Here is a 20,929-nt window from a genome sequence, read left to right on the forward strand (position 1 = left end):
AACTTTTCTGCTCCAAATGACCTGACTGGTGGTCTCAGGACACACAAAGGCAAAATTCTTCTAGGACCAGACACTTCTGGTTTTTAGCTGGATTCCGAACTTCGCAGAGCCCTGCCCACAGCTCACTGCTCCCAAACACCGGGAGAGAGAGAGCTCACCACCAGGACAGGTGGGCAGTCCTGAGACTGCAGAGCGGGAGAGACCACCAATACTGCCCACCCCTGCCCACATCCCTGGCCCAAGAGGAAACTGTATACGGCCTCTGGGAAACGATGGATAGGTGCACTGGATCTGCAGTCCCCCTGTGCCCGAGACACCAGATACCGCCAGAACCTAAAGGGACTGGATTAACAGCTCTCTGCACCCAAATCCCGTGAGAGGGAGAGCTAAACCTTCAGAGAGGCAGACAAACCTGGGAAGCCAGAAAAGACTACATTTCTGACTCACAGGAACACACAGAAACACTTCAGGCCCACAGGAACAGCTGAAGACCTGTAGACAGGAAAAACTACATGCCCAAAAGCAGAACACTCTGTTCCCATAACTGGCTGAAAGAAAACAGGAAAACAGGTCTACAACACTCCTGTCACACAGGCTTATAGGACAGTCTAGCCACTATCAGAAATAGCAGAACAAAGTAACACCAGAGATAATCTGATGGCGAGGGGCAAGTGCAGGAACCCAAGCAACAGAAACCAAGACTACATGGCATCAGCAGAGCCCAATTCTCCCACCAAAGCAAACACTGAATATCCAAACACGCCAGAAAAGCAAGATCTAGATTTAAAATCATATTTGATCATGATGCTGCAGAACTTCAAGAAAGACATAAAGACCTCCCTTAGAGAAATGCAGGAAAACATAAATAAACAAGTAGAAGCCTATAGAGAAGAATAACAAAAATCCTGGAAAGAATTCCAGGAAAACATAAATAAACAATTAGAAGCTAAAGAGAGGAATCAAAAAAATACCTGAAAGAATTCCAGGAAAACAGAATCAAACAATTGAAGGAATTAAAAATGGAAATAGAAGCAATCAAGAAAGAACACATGGAAACAACCCTGGATATAGAAAACCAAAGGAAGAGACAAGGAGCCGTAGACACAAGCATCACCAACAGAATACAAGAGATAGAAGAGAGAATCTCAGGAGCAGAAGATTCCATAGAAATCATAGACACAACTGTCAAAGATAATGTAAAATGGAAAAAGCTACTGGTTCAAAACATACAGGAAATCCAGGACTCAATGAGAAGATCAAACCCAAGGATAATACGTAGAGAAGAGAGTGAAGACCCCCAGCTCAAAGGACCAGTAAATATCTTCAACAAAATCATAGAAGAAAACTTCCCTATCCTAAAGAAAGAGATGCCCATAAGCATACAAGAAGCCTACAGAACTCCAAATAGATTGGACCAGAAAAGAAACTCCTCCCATCACATATTAGTCAAAACACCAAATGCACAAAATAAAGAAAAAATATTAAAAGCAGTAAGGGAAAAAGGTCAAGTAACATATAAAGGCAGACCTATCAGAATCACACCAGACTTCTCACCAGAGACTATGAAAGCCAGAAGATCCTGGACAGATGTCATACAGACCCTAAGAGAACACAAATGCCAGCCCAGGTTACTGTATCCTGCAAAACTCTCAATTAACATAGATGGAGAAACCAAGATATTCCATGACAAAACCAAATTTACACTATATCTTTCTACAAATCCAGCACTACAAAGGATAATAAATGGTAAAGCCCAACATAAGGAGGCAAGCTATACCCTAGAAAAAGCAAGAAACTAAACGTCTTGGCAACAAAACAAGGAGAAGAAAAGCACACAAACATAGCCTCACATCCAAATATGAATGTAACAGGAAGCAATAAACACTATTCCTTAATATCTCTCAACATCAATGGTCTCAACTCCCCAATAAAAAGACATAGATTAACAAACTGGATACGCAATGAGGACCCTGTATTCTGCTGCCTACAAGAAACACACCTCAGAGACAAAGACAGACACTACCTCAGAGTGAAAGGCTGGAATAAAACTTTCCAAGCAAATGGTCTGAAGAAGCAAGTTGGAGTAGCCATTCTAATATCAAATAAAATCAATTTTCAACTAAAAGTCATCAAAAAAGATAAGGAACGACACTTCATATTCATCAAAGGAAAAATCCACCAAGATGAACTCTCAATCCTAAATATCTATGTTCCAAATACAAGGGCACCTACATACGTAAAAGAAACCTTACTAAAGCTCAAAGCACACATTGCTGCTCACACAATAATAGTAGGAGATTTCAACACCCCACTCTCATCAATGCACAGGACATGGAAACAGAAATTAAACAGAGACATAGACAGACTAAGAGAAGTCATGAAGAAAATGGACTTAACAGATATTTATAGAACATTCTATCCTAAAGCAAAAGGATATACATTCTTCTCATCACTTCATGGTACTTTCTCCAAAATTAACCATATAATTGGTCAAAAAACAGGCCTCAACAGATATAGAAAGATAGAAATAATCCCATGCATCCTATCAGACCACCACGGCCTAAAGCTGGTCTTCAATAACAGTAAGGAAAGAATGCCCACATATACGTGGAAGCTGAAGAATGCTCTACTCAATGATAACCTGGTCAAGGAAGAAATAAAGAAAGAAATTAAAGACTTTTTAGAATTTAATGAAAATGAACGTACAACATACCCAAACTTATGGGACACAAGAAAGCTGTGCTAAGAGGAAAACTCATAGCGCTGAGTGCCTGCAGAAAGAAACAGGAAAGAGCATATGTCAGCAGCTTGACAGCACACCTAAAAGCTCTAGAACAAAAAGAAGCAAATACACCCAGGAGGAGTAGAAGGCAGGAAATAATCAAACTCAGAGCTGAAATCAACCAAGTAGAAACAAAAAGGACCATAGAAAGAATCAACACAACCAAAAGTTGGTTCTTTGAGAAAATCAACAAGATAGATAAACCCTTAGCCAGACTAATGAGAGGACACAGCGAGTGCGTCCAAATTAACAAAATCAGAAATGAAAAGGGAGACATAACTACAGATTCAGAGGAAATTCAAAAAATCATCAGATCTTACAATAAAAGCCTATATTCAACAAAACTTGAAAATCTGCAGGAAATGGACAATTTCCTAGACAGATACCAGGTACCGAAGTTAAATCAGGAACAGATAAACCAGTTAAACAACCCCATAACTCCTAAGGAAATAGAAGCAGTCATTAAAGGTCTCCCAACCAAAGAAAGCTCATGGGTTTAGTGCAGAATTCTATCAGACCTTCATAGAAGACCTCATAACAATATTATCCAAACTATTCCAAAAAATTGAAACAGATGGAGCACTACCGAATTCCTGCAATGAAGCCACAATTACTCTTATACCTAAACTACACAAAGACCCTACAAAGAAAGAGAACTTCAGACCAATTTCCCTTATGAATATCGATGCAAAAATACTCAATAAAATTCTGGCAAACCGGCTGGGGATTTAGCTCAGTGGTAGAGTGCTTACCTAGGAAGCGCAAGGCCCTGGGTTCGGTCCCCAGCTCCGAAAAAAAAGAACCAAAAAAAAAAAAATTCTGGCAAACCGAATCCAAGAGCACATCAAAACAATCATTCACCATGATCAAGTAGGTTTCATCCCAGGCATGCAGGGATGGTTTAATATACGGAAAACCATCAACGTGATCCATTATATAAACAAACTGAAAGTCATAAGGGAAATGCAAATCAAAACAACCCTGAGATTTCACCTCACGCCAGTGAGAATGGCTAAGATCAAAAACTCAGGTGACAGCAAATGCTTGCGAGGACGTGGAGAAAGAGGAACACTCCTCCATTGTTGGTGGGATTGCAGACTGGTACAACCATTCTGGAAATCAGTCTGGAGGTTCCTCAGAAAATTGGACATTGCACTACCTGAGGACCCAGCTATACCTCTCTTAGGCATACACCCAAAAGATGCTCCAACATATAACAAAGACACATGTTCCACTATGTTCATAGCAGCCTTATTTATAATAGCCAGAAGCTGGAAAGAACCCAGATGCCCTTCAACAGAGGAATGGATACAGAAAATGTGGTACATCTACACAATGGAATATTATTCAGCTATCAAAATCAACGACTTTATGAAATTCATAGGCAAATGGATAAAACTGGAAAGTATCATCCTGAGTGAGGTAACCCAATCACAGAAAAACACACATGGTATGCAGTCATTGATAAGTGGATTTTAGCCCAAATGCTCGAATTACCCTTGAGTCACAGAACACGTGATACTCAAGAAGAATGACTAAAATACAAATGCTTCACTCCTTTAAAAGAGGAACAAGAATACCCTTGGGAGGGAATATGGAGGCAAAGTTTAGAACAGAGGCTGAAGCAATTCCCATTCAGAGCCTGCCCCACATTTGGCCCATCCATATACAGCCACCAAACTAGATAAGATGGATGAAGCAAAGAAGTGCAGGCTGACAGGAACTGGATGTAGATCTCTCCTGAGAGACACAGCCAGAATACAGCAAATACATAGGTGAATGCCAGCAGGAAACCACTGAACTGAGAATGGGACCCCCATTGAAGGAATCAGAGAAAGGACTGAAAGAGCTTGAAGGGGCTTGAGACCCCATATGAACAACTATAGAGAAAAAAAGAAAAGAAAAAAATACATATGATGTTAGAAAACTTATTTCAGATTATATGGTAATATAGAAGACCTATTTTGAAATCTATTTTAAAAAAGTTCCAAGGCATTTTACGTGTCAATATCACATATAAAGTATAAGCAACCATCAAAACATCAATAAATATAATCTATCAATTTATCAAAAGAATTATTCACTTTTGGTAAGTGATGTGATTCAAACATGAGGAGGTTAGGTTAGAAAGTCTATTTGATTAATGTGGTAGATCAACAAAGTAAAAAACAGAATTCTAAATGATTACATTTGGTGGTAGAGAGAAGTATTTGACAGAAGTTTATAATTATTTCCAATAATAAATATATATAAAATAAAACTTGTAAAATTATTTGCAGTAAAGTTTGTTACCAGCATCTTTCAAAGTTATCACTCACAATGGTGAAATACTAACACTAAACCAACTAATCTGATTAGAATGATGTGTGGCTATCCGTTACTGCTTTAAAAGATAATGTTATGCAGATCTAGAAGATCTGGTACAAATGAAGATCCCAAAGAAATCAATGGGCAAAAACTTGAATGTCAGTATTTTTTAGAATATACTCCTCCTACACAAGAGTCACTTGCAGGAGACTTGTGGAATATATGAAAACTAATAGCCACAATACCACAAGAACTCAGAAAGTATAAAAGGGAAAAAAAAGCTTTGGTTATACAATACTTTCAACATCATTTTTGTAGAAGAAGTATGCCAGAGAAAAGTTAATATAAAAAATAATAGTTTTAGGATTTACAGGTGGAAAAGAGTTGCAACAAGGTGGTCGTGTGTGTGTGTGTGTGTGTGTGTGTGTGTGTTATAGAGTTCCTACAATTTTGAAGAAGACAAGTAATTCCACATGCTGCTACTGAAAAGCACTCCTTTGAATAAGAAACCATGCTTCATGCCACAGAGAGCTAGCATCCTTAAGAATGGTACTTCTAGTAAAACAATTTGTGAGAGATTAAAAATTAGGTTACAACTTTCTTCAGGATACTTTTTTCTCTTATTTTAAAAAATTAATTATTTTATTTACACCCCAAGTGTACCCACCCTCCAAGTCCCACTCCCAGAACTCTTCATCCTATCCTCCTCCCTTTTGCCTCTGAGAAGGTGCTTTCCCTAGCCTACCTCCCTCCCCCTGTATCGCCTTCCTTGGGGCATCAAGTCTCTACAGGATTAGGCATATTCTCTCTCACTGAGGCAAGACAAGGCAGTTCTCTGTTACATATGTGCCTGGGGACCTCAGACCAGCCTATGTATGCTCTCTGGTCGGTTGTTTAGTCTCTGGAAGCTCCCAGGGGTCCAGGTTAGTTGACAATGTTGGTTGGTCTTCCTATGGGGTTACCATCCCCTTCGGCTCCTTCAATTCTTCCCCTAACTCTTCCATAGGGGTCCCAACCTCAGTCCAATGGTTGGCTGTAAGTATCTGCACTAGTCTCAGTCAGCTGATGACAGATCCTCTCAGAGGACAGACATGCTAGGCTCCTGTGTGCAAGCACAATATAGCATTAGTAATAGTGTCCGGGTTTGGTGCCTGCACTTGGGATGGATCCCAAATTGGGCCAGTCACTGGATGACCTTTCCTTCAGGCTCTGCTCCATTTTTGTCCCTGTATTTCTTTTAGACAGGAACAATTCTGGGTCAAAAATTTTGAAGGTGGGTTGCCGTGCCCATCCCTCCACTGGGGGCCCTGTCTATCTACAAGTGGTCTTTTCATGTTCCATCACCCCAGTATTAGGCAGTTAGGCAAGGTTACCCCCACTAAGTCCTGAAAGTCACATCCCAGTCTCTGGGACTTTCTAGAGGTTCCCTCCTACACCTCACCCCCACCCCATACTGTGTATATTTCCATTCATTCTCCTGACCCTATGGGCTTCTCTTCTGTCTCTGCAGACACCTGATTCTGCAACCCTTTCCCCCCCTCCCCTCTCCCACCCAGATCCCTCCTTCCCTCTGCCTCCCATTATTACTTTGTTCCCCCTTCTAAGTAGAATTGAAGCATCCTCACTTGGGCCTTCCTTCTTGTTTAACTTCTTAGGGTTTGTGGGGTGTATCATGGGTATTCTGAAGTTTATGGCTAATATCCCCTTATTACTGAGTATATACCATGAATGGCCTTTTGGGTCCGGGTTACCCCATTCAGGATATTTTCTGTTTTCTTCCATTTGCTTGCAGAATTCGCATTGTCTTTGTTTGTAATAGCTGAATAGGGCACACAGGGAACAGGAATTGCTGAGCAGCCTGGCAGAGGATTCTTCTGGTCTCCATCTGTGCCCAAAGCTAAGTCCCACAGCCCTCCATACCAAATTCCAGCCAGAGAGAGCTGATCTCCCAGGAGTGCTCTTACTCCTAAGATCACAAGCTCACAGGCCCACAGGAGGGACAAGCTCTGATCAGAGATAGCAAAACCAACTAACTCCAGAGATAACCAGATGGCCAGAGGCAAGCACAAGAACCTAAGCAACAGAAACCAAGGCTACTTGGCATCATCAGAACCCAATTCTCCCACATAAGTCCTAGATACTTCAACACACTAGAAAAGCAAGATTTGGATTTAAAATCATATCTTATGATGATGATAGAGGACTCTAAGAAGGACAGATAATTCCCTTAATGAAATACAGGAAAACACAGGTAAACAAGTAGAAGCCCTTAAAGAGGAAACACAAAAATCTCTTAAAGTATTACAGGAAAAGACAACCAAATGGGTGAAGGAATTGAACAAAACTATCCAGGATCTAAAAATGGAAATAGAAAGAATAAAGAAATCACAAAGGAAGACAACTGTAGGGATTGAAAACCTAGGAAAGAGATCAGGAATAATAGATGCAAGCATCACCAACAGAATGTAAGAGATAGAATCTCAGAGGCAGAAGATACCATGGAAAACATTGACGTAACAGTCAAAGAAAATGTAAAACACAAAAATATCCTAACCCAAACCCTCCAAGAAATCCAGGGCACAATGAGAAGATCAAACTTAAGGATAATAGTTATTGAAGAGAGCAAAGATTGCCAACTTAAAGGGCCAGTAAATATCTTCAAAATTGTAGAAGAAAACGTCCCTAATCTAAAGAAAGAGATGCCCATAAGCATATAAGAAGCCTACAGAACTTCACATAGATTGGACCAGAAAATAAATTTCTGCCATCACATAATAATCAAAGCATCAAATGCACTAAACAAAGAAAGAATACTAAAGTCAGTAAGAGAAAAATATCAAGTAACATATAAGGACAGACCTAACAGAATTACACCAGACTTCTCAACAGATACTATGAAAACTAGATCTTGGACAGATGTCATACAGACACTAAGGAAACACAAATGCTAGCCCAGGTTACTATATCCAGCAAAACTCTCAATTAACATAGATGGAGAAACCAAGATATTTCAAGACAAGACCAAATTTACACAATATCTTTCCACAAATCCAGCCCTTCACAGGATAATAAATAGAAAACTCCAACACAAGGAGGGAAAGTATACCCTAGAAAAAACAAGAAAGTAACACATTTTCAACAAACTCAAAAGAAGATAGCCACACACACATAATTCCACCTCTAACAACAAAAATATCAGGAAAAACAATCATTATTCCTTAATATCTCTTAACATCAATGGTCTCAATTCCCCAATAAATATCTCTGCCCCTCAGTGACAAAGACAGACGCTATATAAGAGTAACAGGCTGGGAAAATATTTCCCAAACAAATGGTCCCAAGAAACAATCTGGAGTAGCCATTCTAATATTGAATAAAATCAACTTTCAACCAAAAGTTATCAAAAAAGATAAGGAACAAAACTTCATACCCATCAAAGGAAAAATCTACCAAGATGAATCTCAATTCTGAACATCTATGCTCCAAATGCCAGGGCACCCACATTTATAAAACAAACTTTACTAAAGCTCAAAGCACTCATTTCACTACACACAATAGTAGTGGGATACTTCAACACTCCCCTGTCATCAATGAACAAATCATGGAAACAGAAACTAAACAGAGACAGTGAAACTAACAGAAGTTATGAACCAAATGGATTTAACAGATATCTAGAGTACATTTCATCCTAAAACAAAAGAATGTAACTTCTTCTTCTTAGCACCTCATGGTACCTTATCCAAAATTGACCATATAATCTGTCACTAAACAGGCCTCACCAGATACAAGAAGATAGAAATGATCCCATGCATCCTATCAGATCACTACAAACTAAAGTTAGTCTTCCATAATAACAAAAACTACCTAAAACCCACATAAACATGGAAGCTGAACAATGTTCTACTCAATGATAAATTGGTCAAAGAAGAAATAAAGAAAAAATTAAAGACATTTTAGAATTTAGTGAAAATGAAGGCACAACATACCAAAACTTATGGGACGCAATGAAAGCAGTGCTAAGAGGAAAATTCATAGCTCTGAGTGCCTTCAAAAAGAAACTGGAGAGACCATACACTAACAGCTTGACAGCACTCCTGAAAACTCTAGAACAAAAAGAAGCAAATACACCCAAGAGGAGTAATTGGTAGGAAATAATCAAACTCAGGGCTGAAATCAACCAAGTAGAAACAAAAAGAACTATACAAAGAATCAACAAAACCAGGAGCTGGTTCTTTGAGAAAATCAACAAGATAGATAAACCAGACTAACCAGAGGGCACAGAGACAGTATCCAAATTAACAAAATGAGAAATGAAAAGGGAGATATTACAACAGAAATCAAGGAAATTTTTTAAAAAAAATCATCAGATCCTACTACAAAAGCCTATACACGAGAAAACCGGAAAATCTGGATGAAATGGACAATTTTCTAGACAAATATCAGGTGCCAACATTAAATCAGTATCAGATAAACCATCTAACCAGCCCCATAATCCCAGGAAATAGATGCAGTCATTAAAAGTCTCCCAACCAAAAAGAGTCCAGGAACAGATGGATTTAGTGCAGGATTCTATCAGACCTTCAACGAACACCTAATACCAATACTCTCCAAAATATTCCACAAAGTAAAAACAGAACATTACCCAATGAGTTCTTTGAAGCCACAATTATGCTTATACCTAAACCACACAAAGACCCTACAAAGAAAGAGAAGAACTGGGGCTGGGGATTTAGCTCAGTGGTAGAGTGCTTACCTAGGAAGCGCAAGGCCCTGGGTTTGGTCCCCAGCTCCGAAAAAAAGAAAAAGAAAAAAAAAAAAAAAGAAAGAGAAGAACTTCAGACTAATTTCCCTTATAAATATTGATGCCAAAATGCTCGATAAAATTCTTGCAAACCGAATCTGTAAACATCAAAATTATCATTCACCATGATAAACTAGGCCAGGCATGCAGGGATGGTTAAATATATGGAAATCCACCAATGTAATCCACTACATAAATAAACTCAAAGAAAAAAAACATAATCCATTAGATGCTGAGAAAGCATTTGATAAAAGTCAATACCCCTTCATGATAAGAGTCTTGGAAAGGTCAGGAATTCAAAGTCCATATGTAAACACAGTAAACACAATATACAGCAAATCAGTAGCCAAAAATCAAACTAAATGGAGGGAAAGTTGAAGCAATCCCACTAAAATCAGGGTCTAGACAAGGCTGCCCACTCTCTTCCTACCTATTCAAAATAGTGTTTGAAGTCCTAGCCAGAGTAATTGCTCAACAAAAAGAGGTCAAAGGGATACAAATTGGAAAGGAAGAAGTCAAAATATCACTATTTGTGGATCATGTGATAGAATACAATTCACAGATCATTTGAAGCTCAAGAAGAAGGAAGACCAAAATGTGGATGCTTCAGTCCTTCTTAGAATGGAGAACAAAACACTCAGGGAGAAAATGCAAGAACAAAGAGTGGAGCAGGGACTGAAGGAAAGGTCATCCAGAGACTGCCCCACCTGGGGATCCATCCCATATGCAGCCACCAAATTCAGTCACTTTTGCTGATGCCAAGAAGTGTTTGCTGACAGGAGCCAGATATGAGTGTCTCCTGAGAGGCTCTGGCAGAGCCTTACTGATACAAATGAGAATGGTTGCAGCCAACAATTGAACTGAGCAAGGTGACTTCAATGGAGAAAGGACTGAAGAAGCCACAGGGGTTTGCAACCTCATAGGAGGAACAACAATATCAACTGACAAGACTGTACCAGAGCTCCCCGGGACTAAACCACCAATCAATGAGTACATATGGAGGGACCCATGGCTCCAGCCATATATGTAGTAGAGGATGGCATTGTCTAGCATCAATAGGAGAAAAAACCCTTGCTCTTGTGAAGGTTCTTTTCCCCAGTACAGGGGCATGCCAGGCTGTTGAGGTGGGAGTGGGTGAGTGGGAGTGGGAGCATCCTCATAGAAGTAGTGGGAGGTTAAGGGGTATGGGAGAGGTGGGAAAGGGGATGACATCTGAAATGTAAATACATTAAATAGCCTAGAAAAATAAAATTAAAAAGAAAAGAAGTCAAAATATGACTATTTGCAGATGATATGATAGTATATTTAAGTGACCCCAAAAATTCCAGCAGAAAACTCCTATAGCTGATAAACAACTTCAGCAAAGTGGCTAGATATAAAATTAACTCAAACAAATCAGTAGCCTTCTTCTATTAAAAGGATAAACAGACTGAGAAAGAAATTAAGGGAACATTCTTCACAACAGTCATCAATAATTTAAAATATGTTAGTGTGACTCTAATGAAGCAAGTAAAAGATCTGTATGACAAGAACTTCAAGTCTCTGAAGAAAGAAATTGAAGAAGTTCTCAGAAGATGAAAAGATCTCCCATGCTCATAGATTGGCAGGATTAATATAGTAAAAATGGCCATCTTGCTGAAAGCCATCTACAGATTCAATGCAATCCCCATCAAAATTCCAACTCAATTCTTAGTAGAGTTAGGAAGAACAATTTGCAAATTCATTTGGAATAACAAAAACCCAGAACAGCGAAAACTATTCTCAACAATAAAGGAATTTCTGAGGTAATCATCAATCCTGACCTCAAGCTGTATTACAGAGCAATTGTGGAAATAATGGCATGGTATTAATATAGAGACAGTCAGGTAGATCAATGGAATAGAATTGAAGACAGAGAAATAAACTCAAACATCTATGCTTACTAGATTTTTGACAAAGGACATAAAACTATACAAAGGGAAAAAGACAGCATTTTCAACAAATGTTGCAGGTTCAACTGAAGATTATCATGTAGCAGACTACAAATCAGTCCATTCTTATCGCCTTGTGCAAAGTTCAAGTCCAAGTGGATCAAGGACCTCCACATAAAACCAGATACAATGAAACTAGGGGAAGAGCCTAGAGCACGTAGACAGAGGGGAACATTTCCTGGACCAAAGGCTTATGCTCTAAGATCAAGAATCAGCAAATGGGACCTCATAAAATTGCAAAGCTTCTGTAAGGCAAAGAACGCTGTCAATAGGACAAAACAGCAACCAACAGATTTGAAAAAGATCTTTATCAATCCTCCAACTGATAGAGAGCTAATATCTAATATGTATAAAGAATTCACAAAAGTAGACTCCAGAGAACCAAAACAATAATCCTATTAAAATGGGTTATAGAAGTAAACAAAGAATTCTCAACTGAGGAATATTGAATGGCTGAGAAGCACTAAAGAAATGACCAACATCCTTAGCCATGAGGGAGATGCAAATCAAAACAACCCTGAGATTCCACCTCACACCAGCCAGAATGGCTAAGGTCAAAAACTCAGATGACAGCAGATGCTCAAGAGTGAGGGACCATGAAAGGCAGTCTGGTTCCTGGTTGAGCCAAGGCTGGATAACCTGGTGATGACCCTGAAGGGACAGTAGGAATTTCATAAGGCCTGTCAATAGCCTCAGCCCTCCATAGATTTGTGGCCATCAGTCATGGAAGGGCAATTTCCCAAGCCCCTCTATAAGTGAAGGATGTGACTGCAGGTCATGTAGGCTTAAGACAGATCTCAGCTATAATGAAATACCTAAGGCCTGGAGGCTTAGCCAATGAACTTTCCTTCCCAGACACTTCTCCCTGTAAAAGATAATTACTCTCAGGCCCACCCTGCGAAATGGGCTATGGTTTTACTCATCCACTTTCCACCATGACAATAAATGCCTTAAAACCTTACCAGCTCTTTTTCATCGGGATCTTCTGTGGGCAGCCACAAAGAAGGCCTTAGCCTACAGAGCCACTGTCTAATCTCCCATAGAAGGCCTCCCTGAGCTCCCAGCCATGACCACCACCAAACCAAACCAAGCCTGCCACCTTCAAGCCAAGGACTATCCCGTAAGATCCAGCCTGCGGGCCCCTACTCCGTTCTCTTCCTCAGTTTCCAGTGGTGCCTAGATGCTTAAGAGCCTGAGAACCCGATGGCCCCGGCCTCCATGCAGGCCCTGGGGGCACCCAAACCAGCTTTGGCTGTGTCCCATGCCTCAGACTCTGCTTCCTCATCCCTGGAGTAGTGTTCCAGGGCTATAGAGACAGTGTGGGGTAAGCACGGTCAACTTCTCATGTCCTGCCTCCCGTAGCTGCCATGCCCTGTGACTGGAAGGACATAGGACCCACCTAACCCTACAGGCTAGGATGTGGAGAATGAGGAGCACTTCTCTATTGTTGGTGGGATTGCCAGTTGGTACAACTATTCTGGAAATCAGTCTGGCAGTTCCTCTGAAAATTGGACATAGAGCTATCTGAGGACCCAACCACTCCTGGGCATATATACTCAAAAAGTGCTCTGACCTATAACAAGGACACATGTTCCACTATGTTCATAGCAGCCTCATTTATAATAGCCAGAAGCTGGAAAGAACCCAGATGCCCTTCAACAAAGGAATGGATACAGAAAATGTGGTACACTTACTCAATGGGGCCCTACTCAGCTATTAAAAACAATAATTTCATAAAATTTCCAGGCAAATGGATGGAACTAGAAAATATCATGCTGAGTGAGGTAACCCAGTCACAAAAGAACATACATGGTACGCACTCACTGATAAGTGGATATTAGCCCCAAAGCTTAGATTATCCAAGATATAATCCACAGACCACATGAAGCTCCAGAAAGACAACCAAAGTGCAGATACTTCAGTCCTACTTAGAAAGGGGAACAAAACAATCACAGAAGATAGAGGGAGGGAGGGAAGTGACAGGGAGAGAGGAGAGGTATAGGAAAGGAGGCAGAATCAGGTGTGGGAGGAGACGGGCATGGAATTCATCCCATCTGCAGACACCAAACCAACACACTATTGCTGATGCCAAGTGCTTGCTGACAGGAGCCTGGTATAGCTATCCCCCGAGAGGTTCTGCCAGAGCCCTATGGATACAGATTAAGATGCTTACAGCCAACTATCAGACTGAGCACAGGGACCACAATGGAAGAGTTAGGGGAAAGACTGAAAGGGCTGAAGGGGATTACAACCCCATTGCAAGAACAACAACAGCAACTAGCTGGACTTCCCAGAGCTCCCAGGGACTAAACCACCAATCAAAGAGTATACATGGAGGGACCCATGGCTCCAGCTGCATATGTGGCAGAGGATAGCCTTATCTGGTATCAATTGGAGGGGAGGTCCTCGGTCAGGTGAAGGCTCCATGACCTAGTGTAGGGGATGATGGGGTAGTGAGGCAGGAGTGGGTGGGTAGGTAGGGGAGCACCCTTATAGAGGGAGGGGAAGGGAGATGGGATAGGGGATTTGCAGAGGGGCAACTGGGGAGGGGGACAACATTTGGAATGCAAATAAATAAAATAACCAATAAATAAATTATTTTGAGAAAGCTCATGACTATCTACATTAATAGAGCACCTAATTCATTCTTATACGTGTGGGGCTGTCTTTGCTGTAGTGAAAAAGACAAACTGTAATGATTAGTTCTCTAGCAGTAATTAGTGCCTGACAACAGAGCTAGACTTCACTCATTGTGGTGAGTATACTTCCTTGGTTCTAGATTGTTTCAGTCTCCTTGAGACTCTCACTTCAAAGTGTGGTTCTGGAGAACAGATTACCTGAAATTTGGATGCAGATTTAGACGATGTCTATGTTTGGCCACTAAGTCAAACTCACTGGGCTATGGTTTGCTTGGCTAGAATCAAGAACCAAGGTCATGACATTCAACTGAACCCTTTAGGTGCCATTACCCTTCTGCTACCATGGTCTAGCCTGGTCTTCACTTCCTTATCTTCCTAAAATAAATTCTTGAACATTACCCAGTGATGAGTAAGATCTGCAATGAAAAAATCTGGGGTTCATTCTACCTCATGTCAGTAACTTCTATGACTCTCCAGTATGTTCCTTGAAGGTGACTGAATCTTCTGCAGACAGCAAATCAACACAGAGCAACCACTGAGGTGGTTTTCAGCAATTACAGGAAAGTAATAACGTGTGAATGATATAGAGTTCACAGTTTCTCTGCCCCAGACCGAAGGCTGATGTAGAAGCAGAAGGGGACTCACTCTCCCAGAGAAGCTGACAAATCAACCTCATACATCCTAGTAATAAGTGTGTGTGGGAGTCGACTGTGGACACAGAGAGGAAGACTTTCAAAAGCCTGAGAGATGAGTCAAGTAAACCATAATGGCCTGTGAGAAGGAAATTACTCTCAGTGCTTAAACTTAAAGGTTGTTAGTTTCAACCTTTCTACAGACACAAAGAGGAAACTGACGTAACAGGTGAGGAGGGGAGTTCAGCTCAGAAATTGAAACTCAGGCAGCCTGGGACCAAGAGGAAAGTTTCTTTCTCCTCATCCTCTTCCTCATCTCCCTTTCTTCCTCCCTCTTGCCTCTCCATTCTACATCCCCCCTATAACCTATAACCCTGAATTCAGCCCCTGAGACTGTGAGGAAGCAGTCTGCTTTTTGTTTGTTTTGTTTTGTTTTTGTGATTTTTCTGAGAGTTTTCAAGAAAGCAATCCAAAGAACTAGTATAGATGAATAATAATTGGAAGTCAGTGAACAACTGTGCCAAGGGTTTTCTGTGGAACCTCGGTGCCTGCAGTAAGGTCTATGGACTAACATCACAACATTATCGTGTGCTTGTTATTAAGACCCAGTCTCTAACCTCATCCAGGCCTATTGAACCAAAGTCTACATTTTCACTGAGCTCCCCCAGAGAATGGCAAGCTATTTAAGTTTGAGAAATGTTCATGTGGATAGAGAGACAGAGTAGAGAGGCTGGAGGTGAGATTGTTACGGAAAGTGTCATGGACAAGTTAGATCTAGGACAGAATTCTGGCCTTTTCTTCTGCCTACCATATGACCTTTCTTTGAGGCAGAAAAGTTATGTATTTAGTTGCAAGTCATCTGCTTCCTCCAGGGCCCAGAGATAATACTTTTGTCTCAGAAATACCATGAAAAAGCAATTTCATGTCATATAATCAGGAAATAAAGGAAGCTCTTACAAACTAGAACTGTACTTTATCTTTAGCAAGGAGCTGTTCTTTGCATTCACAGGAGGATATTCCCTTATACACATTACAGAATGCCTAATTTGAGCCAGATGCCATCCTAGCCACTTTTCTCCAATCAGACATTATGATGTGACTGGCCACCATCAATCTATATTGAGGACTATTTTATTTCAGAATGGTCCATTAAGTGCACTATTATTTATACTCCATGAGATTCATGAAAGACTGCTATTAATTTGCCCTAATTGCCTCTAAGGGCTTTATAACAATTAAGTTAAAAGCAGCAGAGAAAGCTATCAAAAACAATGCCTTTATGAAATTCATAGGTAAATGGTTGGAACTGGAAAATATCATCCTGAGTGAGGTAACCCAATCACAGAAAAACACACATGGCATGCACTCATTGATAAGTGGCTATTAGCCCAAATGCTTGAATTACCCTTGATGCATAGAACACATGAAACTGAAGACAGATGATCAAAATGTGAATGCTTCACTCCTTCTTTAAAAGGGGAACAAGAATACCCTTGGCAGGGAATAGAGAGGCAAAGATTAAAACAGACACAGAAGGAACACCCATTCAGAGCCTGCCCCACATGTGGCCCATACATATACAGCCACCCAATTAGACAAGATGGATGAAGCAAAGAAGTGCAGGCCGACAGGAGCCAGATGTAGATCGCTCCCGAGAGACACAGCCAGAATACAGCAAATACAGAGGTGAATGCCAGCAGCAAACCACTGAACTGAGAACAGGACCCCCGTTGAAGGAATCAGAGAAAGGACTGGAAGAGCTTGAAGGGGCTCGAGACCCCATATGAACAACAATGCCAAGCAACCAGAACTTCCAGGGACTAAGCCACTACCTAAAGACTATACATGGACTGACCCTGGACTCTGACCTCATAGGTAGCAATGAATATCCTAGTAAGAGCACCAGTGGAAGGGGAAGCCCTGGGTCCTGCTAAGACTGAACCCCCAGTGAACGTGATTATTGGGGGGAGGGTGGCAATGGGAGGAGGATGGGGAGGGGAACACCCATAAAGAAGGGGAGGGAGAGGGGTTAGGGGGATGTTGGCCCGGAAACCGGGAAAGGGAATAACACTTGACATGTAAATAAGAAATACTCAAGTTAATAAAAAAAAAAAAGCAACAGAGAAAAAATTTGGCTGAGAAGGGAAAGGCCTTTGCATGCTTAGAAGCTCTAGATGTTCTCCTTAAGTCAGTTGACCCTCCAACACTAATATGGGGGCTCTTTATGGAGGCACCTAATAGAAGAGGTTTTCTAAACTTATTTCATCATTTTCAAGATGATTTTGTGTGAAATATTTTGATATAGGCTACATTATTTCTGTGTCTTTTAAAGACAATTTTACCTTTGAATCCAGTATCAAGAATGGCTGTGTGTTTAAGTCTCATGTGCTAGACCTGCAGTAGGAAGGTCTGTCTTGAATGTAATCATGGCTATGAAGAGAGGTGATTTGGGTTAGCTTGTGGAACCTCAGATATTTAGAGTACACAAAAGGTGCAGAGACCAGGCAGTAGGGCCTGAGCAGGATTACAACACAGTCAAAGGAATAGAAATACGTAAGCATACATGGCAGTCATATATTGTACTTTTTACCCTTTAACTGCCTTTCAGAGCTGAAGGGATCATCTATCCCTGGTTCTGTGATGTTTTTGTTGCCTGCTTAGTTATTACCCTCCTTTAGAACTAATGTTAACAGAGAAAAGTCACTTTATTTGAAGTTATACCTCTCTCTAGGGGGACATTTATTCTCTGTAGGTCCTTCCTAGATCCAAAGTGCCCCAAGAAACTTTGTCAAGATAAGATCCACTTTCTACCTCCTTCCCCTTTTTTGTAATTTAACTTCTCGGGCATCTGCATTGTTTTGAGAGACTGTGTTTGAGAGATTGTACTACATTCTTGGAATAGAGGAGGCAAGTTGAAACTTACATCCCCCTTTAGGGATCTGGTAGCTTTTGCCATGGAGCGATAAAGACAAGTGACCTCAAAATGTGAAATACAGTAAGACTAATACAAAGTGTCACAGCTGCTCAAAGGAGGAAGCTGTTATAAACGGTTTGAACAGGAAGTAGGGATTAGGAAATCTGTGGGTTTTGTAGGAAAGTTTGGGCAAAGCATGCAGTGCGGCATCCAGGGGTGACCAGTGTGAACAGGAACACAGAGGGCCATGTCTAGGGCATGGTGATGGACCCTGGAATTTATGACAAATCTAGAGTGGCTGGTGGAATGAGAAGTGAGATGGAGCACAAATGAAGAAAGAGAGCTCCCAAGTCAGAGCATTCTGACCTTTTAATTCCTGGCTCTGACATCTTTCCAACAGGGAAGTTGGACATGTTACTTAGACCTCTCATAGTTTTCTCATCTATAAAGTAAAATTACAACATCCTTCCCCCTCAGAGTATCATTGCAGAGAGTGGATCATCACAATATATAAACCAGTTTATTTGGAAGAACATGAGGGACAACCTGTTCTCTGGTTACTATTATAGAAGTAGAAATAAAGAAAATATTTTTAAAGCTAGTGGCTTTCCAAATGAGGTCCCTGGACTAGGAGTATCCTAGAAAATGGGAACTCTTTAAATGCCAATGTATATGAGGGACCTAGTAACATGAAGGACAATAATTTAAGACAATAAATTAAAAAGAATGGATTTGAAGACTACAACGTACTTGTGATATTTGAAGACAGACATGTAAAAGAAGCTCAAAAGTAGTAAGCTGACAGATGGGAGGAGCCATGGAAATCAGGAGATTCCCTTCGCCTGACTTTTCTACTTCTCTCTTAGTTTGAGCCTCTCATGATTGCATGTAGTGTCTAGTAGCTAAAGGATGCTAGACCAAGGAGTCTAAAACCTCTTTGTCTCAGCTCTGTTATTCTAGGAATTGCTCAGGCGATGCACTTGGGGTGATGCATTCATTGTGAAGCCTGACACACTTGTCTCTACCAAGGTGCGCTTTCCTGAACCATGGGTTTGGAAGTGAGACTTTTCTCGTGTGTAACATCAGTTAGGAGCTTGGGAAAGACAGCAAGTGCAGAGCCTGGCATTAGGAAATTTGCTAGCTTTGAGTCCAGGCCCAAGATACAGTACTTCTCAAAATTAGATTCCTAAACCAAAATACTGTCAGCAAATCAGTCTTGTCTTCTTCTATCCCTTGCAGAAACTCTCTGAATGTCATTAACAATGGCAAATGTGAGGAACCAGGTAGGAATCAAAAACACTTAAACACTTCACAGTTCTGGACAGAGACCTTTTTTTTTTTTTTTTTTTTTTGTATTCTCAGTTATCTTTAACGCTACTTCCTCAGAGTCACAGTGAAGCAGGTGATGCCAAAACTGCAAACATCTGGGTGTTGACTTTGTGTTTTTGTTTTTAAAAACACACAGTGTAAAGAGGAAGAAGCAACTTCATGACATCCTCAGATTTTCTGAAACAGAATACAGGCCTCTTTCTCTTTGCTCTTGGGGAAACTGGGTTTCTGGAGGCTATGCCTCCTTAACATAAAAACACTAAACACAGATCTCATGTTTCAATCTGTCATGATGAAAAATGGAACTTTTGGTTGGTGTTTAGTCCCTGGGAGCTCTTGGGGTCTGGTTGATTGATATTGTTGTTCTTCCTATGTTGCAAACGCCTTTAGCCCCTTCAGTCCTTCCCCTAACTCCTCCATTGGAGTTCCCCTGCTCAGTCTGATGGTTGGCTGCAAGCATCCCCATCTGTATCTGTAAGGCTCTGGCAGAGCCTCTCAGGAGACATTCAAATGATACCAAGCACTTCTTGGCATCAGCAATAGTACTTGGGTTTGATGTCTGTATATGGGATGGATCCCCAGGTAGCGCAGTCTCTGGATGGCCTTTCCTTCAGTCTCTGTTCTACTCTTTGTCCCTATATTTTCTTTAAATAGGAGCAATTCTGGGTTAAAATTTTGGGAAGGGAGGGTGGCCCCATCCCTCAACCACAGGCTGTGCCTAACCTCTGGTTATGGTCTCTACAGGTTTTCTCTCCCTTTTGTTGGGTATTTCAGCTAATGTCATCCACATGGAGAAATCCATGCCTGCAGCTGCATATGTAGCAGAGGATAGCTTTGTCTGGCATCAAAGGGAGGGAAGGCCCTTGGTCCTGTGAAGGCTTGATGCCCCAGCATAGGGAAATGCTAAGGCAGTGGAGTGGGAGTGGGCAAGTGGGTGAGGGAGAACTCACATAGAAGCAGGGGGAGGAGGAGTGGAATGGGAGGTCTTCGGAGAGAAAACCGGGAAGGGGATAACATTTGAAATGTAAATAAAAAAGATAACCAATAAAAAATTAAAGAAAGAAAAATAGAACTCTTTAAGTTAGAGAAAAAATAATGAAAGTAGATTAAAATGAAGTCAGATGAAACCTATGAAATTTTAAGAGCCAGTGAAATGAGCCAGCAGCATTAATATCCTCTCTAGTGACTTTTTGTGGAATCACAAACCAAAATCATCTACTTGGACTTCCATGATCAAGCCTCAAATTTCTCCATTATAGAGAGTGCTTCACTGACCACAAACAAGGTAGGTCTAAAACCACAGCCGCATCAACATTAGGGTATTGGAGGCTTTAACAAGAAAAAGAAGGAGGAAGAGAGAAAGCAGACATTTTGTAGCAATGTTGCACAAGAAAATGCTACCTCACTAGTTCTTAAAGTTTCACAAGTTTTACTGAAGTGTTTAGCAGGGGAAAACCAGCTAAAACTTTAGACATGGCATTGTGAAAATATCTACTTTAAAGTCTCAACTCTAAACTTCAAAGAAAGAAATGCTCTTGGCAGGGAATATTTTGCT

This window comes from Rattus norvegicus, chromosome 8 (assembly GCF_036323735.1).
Source record: "Rattus norvegicus strain BN/NHsdMcwi chromosome 8, GRCr8, whole genome shotgun sequence".
NCBI lineage: Eukaryota > Metazoa > Chordata > Mammalia > Rodentia > Muridae > Rattus > Rattus norvegicus.